Source organism: Alosa pseudoharengus, unplaced genomic scaffold (assembly GCF_046254945.1).
Source record: "Alosa pseudoharengus isolate Yale_2024_CS ecotype anadromous, Long Island Sound unplaced genomic scaffold, YU_APseudo_1.1 YU_APseudo_1.1_scf_15, whole genome shotgun sequence".
Lineage (NCBI taxonomy): Eukaryota > Metazoa > Chordata > Actinopteri > Clupeiformes > Clupeidae > Alosa > Alosa pseudoharengus.
Genome location: NW_027468620.1, coordinates 14,471,671 through 14,479,866, shown reverse-complemented (window position 1 = coordinate 14,479,866; position 8,196 = coordinate 14,471,671). Strand labels below are relative to the sequence as shown.

The 8,196-nt window shown below is 42.7% G+C and overlaps 2 long non-coding RNA genes across 3 annotated transcripts; one reads left to right on the top strand and one right to left on the bottom strand.

The window, feature by feature from the left end:
- Positions 1 to 4,043: 4,043 nt before the first annotated feature.
- On the top strand, positions 4,044 to 5,605 carry LOC143123758 (uncharacterized). 2 transcript variants are annotated; one of them, XR_012986887.1, is made up of 4 exons: positions 4,044 to 4,155; positions 4,386 to 4,453; positions 4,675 to 4,733; positions 5,114 to 5,605. It is a non-coding gene; the product is annotated as an uncharacterized LOC143123758 (long non-coding RNA). The 2 variants fall into 2 exon arrangements; XR_012986886.1 differs by lacking the exon at positions 5,114 to 5,605 and having other exon boundaries at positions 4,675 to 4,990.
- Positions 5,351 to 6,511, bottom strand: LOC143123759 (uncharacterized). Its single transcript, XR_012986888.1, has 3 exons — positions 6,399 to 6,511; positions 5,607 to 5,751; positions 5,351 to 5,441 (listed from the first exon to the last, which is right to left on the bottom strand). It is a non-coding gene; the product is annotated as an uncharacterized LOC143123759 (long non-coding RNA).
- Between the last annotated feature and the right edge of the window lie 1,685 nt (positions 6,512 to 8,196).

Genomic DNA, 8,196 nt, shown 5'->3' with positions numbered 1-8,196 from the left:
GACTGTCAAATGATTATTGCAATCATCATTGCAAAATCACATAAAAATCCCCCAGGCTACTTGGAACATCTCTTTAAATTGTGCTCAAATACATTTCTATAGAAGATGCTAGCATGGCGAGCTGGTTTAGCCAAGGCCTAAAGATCATGAAGGATAGTATGTAAGACACTGAGCCATGAGATGTGCAGTTTGAAGCCCTTAAAAGACATGCACTGTTAATTTACTCACTGTTATTTTTATTTAATTCATCTTGAGATGTTTTAAGTTTAAATTTCAGCTCAGTGAAGCACTTAAAGCACCAACACTTCATTAAGTTACTTTTCTTGTAGAATTGTAAATCATAAGTCATAGGACAACCTATAAAGGACAGTAATTAAGGGAAAAAAGTGATGTGGTTGAAAATGTGAGTGCACCTAACTTGTGCTGTTAGGCGCACCAGTGCAACCACTGCAAAAAGTTGGAGCCCTGGGTGTGCTCACATCCAACCCCAGAAATTACAGCCACAACTTTAGCCTTTCTAGATCGTTGAAAGGAAGTCTGTGACAACTTTTTTTGCTACGAATTTACCCGCAATTCGGAACTGCACCAAATCACCTCATTTTTAGCTGTCTGTTGCAAAATACAGCAAAATACAAGACAGCGATCTTCTGCTTCTTCTGTGTATTCAATGAAATGCCAGTGGTTTGCTTGTAATTGGCAAGACGGTGTAAGGTGCATCATCGCCACCAACTGGGCTGGAGTGTCTATTATTCAAGCTCTCAATGGAAGAATGTACGGGTGTGAGGCGTTTGGAAAAATAGCTCCACAGTTTACAACGCATGGTAAAACACCTGTTGGAAAGCATCTTTTGCAGCGATTTTTGTGTAAGCATATCAGCGAACACCCCTGACCACTCGGTGAGTTTCATGTCTTTGTAAACAAAAGTTTAATGCGTTTTAGGAAGGATTGTTCCAGTGCACCTATGCAGCGTTGTGGAGGAGGGGGGGCGCTACCACAGAAACCGAAAATTCTCAGGACAGCAGCATGTGTCCAAATTTCAATCTTAAACATTCTATTTAATCATAAACTATCTGAAAACAGGGCTTTAAGTGTAAAATACCGAACTTGTCCTTTAAATCCCACTTCTAATAAAGTGAGATCATAGTACACTTTCAGAAAGTATGTACAAACAATGTCTTACCAAAACAATAAGAACACGATAATACCAAGTATTTGCAATTTAATACACTTTTAAAAAAATAAACTTCTATACAATTTGAAATACACTAACAACAAAGTACACTTTTAAAAAGTATATTAAAAACACTTTGAGTTTTGCAGATATTAGTATATTTAAGGTGAAGGTGAACTTAAAGCCTGTGTTGCAGGTTAACCACCACTGTTGATTAATGGGTACATAAAGCACTCAATATATTTATATCATTTTTAAAAATGTCTCCAAATGGTGTTAAATGCCAGTTTTTGCCATAAAGTTTGTATATTTACACTTTGAATTTCGTTACAGCATTTATATGACAACTACCCTATATGTCTAACAAAGATAACAATGACTTCCGATTTTAGTTTAATGCAATTTTCTGAATTTGAGAAGTCTCGTTATGAGGCTACATAAAGCACCTATTCAGTTCAATGCATTGCTTATAACGTTACAACACTTTTTTTGTTTAGCCTAAGTTACTGTCAGTGAACAGCACCGAGTGAAAGTCAACATTTTCTTTAATAAGTATGCTATCGGGTAAACTTAGTCAGAAGATCAGAATATAAAGCATCATGATAGCTATGGGCTAACTTCGTGTCTTCAGCATGAATATTTTCGATAACTACTCCTAGTGATTGATTGTCATTGACATTGTCAGGGTACTGCTTACCAAAGAGGGAGATAATAAGGGCAAGTCACAGATTGGCTGTTGCTTGTGTGAGCTGTGCCGTCCCAATGGTAACTGCAGTGGAGAGCTGCTGTAACGCTAGGGAAGCGAGTGCGTTTTGGCCACTGGTCGAGGAGCTCACCCCGCGACCAGCAGATGACATGATCTATCTAGCTATCTATCTACCTGCCTATATATCTATCTGCTATAATAATAATAATAATAATAATAATAATAATAATAATAATAAGTTTATTTTATATAGTGCCTTTCTCAAACCCAAGGTTGCTTTACATATTAGGAAGGCAGGGAAACACAATAACAAACAAACAAACAATACAACAGAGACAAAGGCAGGGAAATACAATAACAAACAAACAAAACAATACAACAAAGACAAGTTATCTGTAGGAACTATGTGTTGGGTGTGGAGGAGAAGTGATCATTAAACAGAAAGGTCTTTAGATGTGCTTTGAAGAAAGGAAGAGAAGGACAGGCACGAAGGGGTTGGGGGAGGGAGTTCCAGAGTTTGGGGGCCAAGGCACTGAAGGACCTGCCACCCAGGGTGGAGAGTCTGGAGCGGGGGATAGCCAAGAGGTTTTGGTCAGAGGATCTGAGTGAGCGGGAAAGAGTGTAAGGGGTCAGGAGGTCGCAGATGTAGGGGGGAGCAAGGTTGTGGAGGGCTTTGAAGGTGAGTAGTAGTACTTTGTATTTGATCCGGGACGGAACTGGTAGCCAATGGAGTTGATGGAGAATGGGGGTGATGTGTGCTGATCGTCTGGTATGGGTGAGGAGCCTAGCTGCAGAGTTTTGAATATATTGTAGTCTTTGAAGGGTTTTAGTGGGGAGACCAAGGAAAAGTGAGTTGCAGTAATCTAAACGGGACATAATGAAAGAGTGAACCAAAGTCTGTGCATCATTAGCAGAGAGGAAGGGTCGGAGGCGTGCAATGTTACGGAGGTGAAAAAAAGCAATCTTAGTGAGTGATTTGATATGAGGATCAAAGCTAAGGGTGGAGTCAAGCTGAATGCCAAGGTTTTTAACAACAGGGGTGGAGTGGACAGATGAGCCATCAATGTTGAGAGTGAGATGGGGAGATTTGGTGAGGATGCTTTTAGGGCCAATCAGCAGAATTTCGGTTTTGTCTGTGTTGAGCTTGAGAAAATTGTTTTGCATCCATAATTTTAAGTCAGAGAGGCATTCAGTGAGGGAGCGTGGTGGGGGGTCAGAGGGAGAGGGAGTGGTAAGATAGAGTTGGATGTCATCTGCATAGCAGTGGAAGTTGAGACCGTGGCTGCGAATAATCTGGCCAAGAGGGAGGATGTATATGAGAAAGAGGAGGGGCCCAAGTACAGAACCCTGGGGGACACCACGAGTGACAGGGGACTTGGGGGACTGATGTGGACCAAGTGTTACAAACTGCTTTCTGTTGGTGAGGTATGACTGAAACCAATTGAGGGCTGTGCCAGAAACACCAATAGCAGACAGACGGGAGATTAGAACATTGTGGTTGATGGTATCGAAAGCAGCACTAAGGTCAAGGAGAATGAGAATGTTAAGTGAACCAGAGTCAGCAGACAGGAGGAGGTCGTTAACTATGCATAGAAGGGCAGTCTCTGTACTGTGACATGAGCGGAAGCCAGATTGAAAGGGCTCATACAGGTCGTGGTGGTTAAGAAAGGTGTGTAGTTGTGAGGCCACCACTCTTTCCAGTACCTTGGCCAGGAAGGGGAGGTTGGAGATAGGGCGGTAGTTTATTAGTGATGTGGGGTCGGAGTCAGGTTTTTTGAGAATGGGTGTAACTGCAGCAGTCTTTAGGGCAGCAGGCACCTCACCAGAGTTGAGGCAGGTGTTAACAATCAATGTAATGGGTTCAGACAGGGATGTGGAGCAGGCTTTAAAGGAGACATATTATACCTCTTTTTAAACAAGTTAGAATAGGTCTATGGGCTATACAAAACATGTTCATAAAGTTTTTTGCACAAAATCAATCTCACATAAAGAGATCTCTGCAGCCTAATTCTTGCCAGCTTCAGTCCCTTTCAGAATGAGCCGTTTAAGGACTCTATCACTTTTATGCAAATAAGCTACTGCTGACCACGCCCCACCTGTCAGATGTTTACGCTGTTCGTTTTCTTCACGTGAAAACCTCCACTGCTTGGGTGAAAACGACAGAATACAGAGGCGCACTCTAGCCCAACATTTTCGACCCAGAGTCGGACCCAGATCAAGATGAAGAGGAGCCACCTGCAGAAACACCTTCACGAATGCTGCAAGCAGTTTCTAAATGGTTTGTTAACTTTTTAAATCAATGTATTTGCTATCTCTCCTACGTGCCAAATTAGTCTTGGCTATTAGCCTTCACCCTGTTACGAAGTAAACGTAATGTAATTTCGTGATTTCGTAATTCGTGACAAAGCCAGTCTTTTTACAATATTTAACATTTGCTTGTATTTGAAACTTCACTAGATTCACAGCACTTGATTAGCTTTTATTATTATTATTTTAATTATTATATAGGTGTGCTTGTGGAAATTGTTGGGCAGTGCCAACTGAGGCAGAGTATATGCTGCCAGGAGATTACACAGGTAACTTTTCTAAGATACAGAAAGGCCTGCAAATATCTTACCGTGTTACTAACTTATTTATAAATGAGCTAGCGAGTATGCTGCCATATTACTCACTCATTTACGAATAATGCTAGGGACTGTGCTAGCATAGCACTCACCTTACCATACCATTATAGATCACACGACGTCTGCAGCAGACGGGTTTATACCCGGTGTGCCTGAATGTTTATTCTCTTCAGAACGCACTGAACATATACAGAGCTGACCATGGGGCCTTACGGCTACGGGGAATAGAGCAGTATGTGTTATTTATTAAGCTACTTATTAGTTTTTCCCAGTGTTTATGAGAAGTGACAGGCTACCATTTTTATCAGCAAAAGCAGATGTTAGTCTTACTAATGTTCATAGGTCACTAATGGCCTTACACACCAACACATGCCCCAATTGTTGTTTTCTTTCTTTTTATGTATGGCTATTGTCTGCAAATTCAGCAGGTATCAAACATACACTCGTGACACATTTAAATATAAATAAAATTACAATATATTTATTACACAAAACAGAAATGAAACATGACATATGCAATATGACAATTGCACTTTGTGCACTTTGCACTTTTGACAGAACTGACAGATTATGTAACCTGCTAACTACTGCAATGTGTTTTTTTTTTTTTAGTCGTTACAGATAGCTTGCCTACAGGAGCTTTGTCAGTTGGTGTTGGGGATTCCTTGGATGCAGAATAAGGGTCGTCATCCCGTCATGTGTGGTCCTGCGTGTTCGTCGGGAGTTTCCTGACAGCCAAGGACAATACGTGGGCTTCAAACTGCCTCCCCTGGATTGAAGCGAGACACATAGTTGGCGATCACCTCCTCCTCCTTCTCTGGGTGCTCAAACTCTGAGGACAGGTCCGGAGGAATGCTTATTTTCAGGAGTTCCTCCCTGTATGCTTCTTGGTCCACAAAGACCTCGCCCATGATGAAGCCCATCAAGTGTTCCACATACCCTGTGCAATATTTCACAAACACTTCTGTAACTATGTACATAGTTTGTAAAGTATTTAATTGTACATTTATTTATTGTTTTGTTCATTGTAAAGACACCATAGTGCAATAGCATGCAAAATGAACAGATCTTTTATTGTTGATAAATAAAAAATTATGTAACTTACGGAATGTTGTCTCGGTTTTGATGGGTTTCACCCTGCACTCTCCCTGTACTTTGGGAAATGCATCCTGTAGAGAGGGTCCCCAGAGGATAAGGTGGGCTGGTCTCGTGCAGCATCCTCATTGTAATGCAGAGCAGCCAGGTAGAGTCTTGCGCAGTAAAGAGAAAACCAAACATGAAAATAATGGCATGCACATAATATGCACGTTTACTTTGAGCTAAAAACTGAGGCTACAACTTCTTGCACTGTCAGTACTATATCTCGCTTTATTTACAACAGCAAACATTAGCCTAGACCAAGAGCTTACTGGCCACCTTCAATGTAGATAACATGACCATATCTAACTCCTTATCAGTAAGGACAAAACGACTACAAATTGTGACAAACCCTTGCAGCTTAAATGAAATAGAGCTATAGGGGAAATGTGCAAACACTGGATAACGTTATAAAGTGAGGCTACAAGCTAACATTAGCTTATACTAAGGGCTTTTAGCTGTTGGTCGCCTCAATTGTGGATAACATGACAATATTTAATGGAGGTCTAGCGTCTAGACAACATTTTCAAATCATTACTTTCAGATATTATTGACTGGGATTGTCAAATATGACTCGATCGGCTGTGTGCTGCATTTGCAATTTGGAATGGAGGAAATGCTCACTCCTAGCAGATGCAGGGCTAAAGTTAGCCGTAATGTTTGCGTTAGCTTGTGCTAAATGGCAAAACACGAACAGCCTAACGTTAGTTCATGCTTAACTGCGATAGAAACACAAAAGTCATTATTTGAAAGTACTTACATGTCTCTCATCTTGTGACTTGCCACGAACAGTAGGTACAGATCCCTCTGTCAAACGAAGTTTGATGGCTAATCCTGCAGTGTACTGTCCTAAGTTTTCAAAGCAGTCTGTCTTGAAGTGGTTCGCACACACCACAAATTTTTTGCTGGAACATGGCCATCGACAATGAAGTGGAGCCACTCGGTTCTTCTGTCGTCTTTGGCTGGGAGAAAGTGCAAGGATTTGTGTTGTTCTGTGCAGCCAACAACACAACACTTCATGTGTGACTTGCTCTTGCTTGTAGTCATTGAGCTTGGTGTCCGTGCTCGTTAAACCAGCAAACTAATGGCGATCTTCAACTAATTGGGTGGGTGGGGCTATATGGGGGTTGAGAGGTGAGGGGTGGCGCCAGGGTGGTTCTATGCAAATTCCCTTATTTTGACGTCAGGTTAAGGGAGCCAGAAAATGGCTCATAGAAGCCTATGATTCCTGACACCAAAATCGTTCAACTGACTCACAGAAAACGCATGGATGGCTTTTTTGCACGCGTGGAGTGTTGTTAGGAGCAGTAGAGACCCAAATGGAGGTACAAAAGGATGCAAAAAGTGAAATTTGCATAATATGTCCCCTTTAAGTAGAGGGGTGGGGGCAGGGTCAAGCTGACACGATGAGGAGTTGGACTTAGTAATGATGTCAGTGATGGAGTCAGTAGCAGTGAAATGAGAGCTGAGGGCCCAGAGAAGGAGGAGAAGAAGAGAGAGAGATAGCATTGGGGTTGAAGGAGTGGTAGATTTGGCTAATTTTATCGTCAAAGAAGTGTAAGAAGGCCTGGCACTGCTCAGGGGTCTTAGGACAGGCAGTGACAGGGGGTTTTAGGAGTTTGTCCACAGTCCTGAATAGGGTTTTTGGCCTGGACACGGAGGAGGTTATGAGTGATGAGTAGTAGCTTGAGCGGGCAGCATTAAGTGCATCCCTATATGTCTGAATATGTTCGGTGTAGAGCATGGAGTGAATTGTAAGGCCAGTTTTCTTGTATAGCCGTTCAAGACGGCAGCCAGCGGCCTTTAGTTGCCTCAGCTCAGGGGTGAACCAGGGGCATGTATGGTTTGCTGGAACAAGCCTAGTCCTGATAGGGGCTAAGCTATCAAGCAGGCTGGTCAGGGTGTCATTGTACATAGCAACCAGGTTATCCGCGGACGAGAGCTCGTCCAGGTCAGACAGCGGCGAGGCCTGTATAGAGGCAGCAAGCATGCTGTGGTCAATTGACCTGATGTTACGACCTGTGATAGTTGTTTTCTCTGAGGAGGGAGGAGGAGAGATCATATGAAAACAGCATACAATGAGCTTATGGTCAGAGACACCAGAGATGGAACCAGAGACAGAGATGTCATTCAGACCAGAAGAGCAGAGCAGATCCAACGTGTGGCCATGAGTGTGAGTGGGAAAGTCAACATGCTGTGTCAAACTACAGTCCAATCAGGGCCGCGTTTGTGCATTGGGCAAAGGGGCTGCTGCCCTGGGCCCCGGCCACTAGGGGGCCCCGGCGCGGGACATTTAAAAAAGAAAACAAATGTCTTATCGTCACCTGTCTTTCCCCTTATCAATGCATGATATCACAGACAACAATGGCTTCGCATGAGACAATTAGGAAATATGAAAGCGGAGCTCGAAAAAAGAGAGAGCGGCAGCCAGACGTTCTCAGTAAGGCGCGCCAAAACCACGGCCGTACCCAAGTATGCACTGTGCGTATCATCAGGCTACTCGAGAGAGAATTGCCCGTGTGTGTGTGTTCACACCAAATAGGCCTAGGCTACCATAA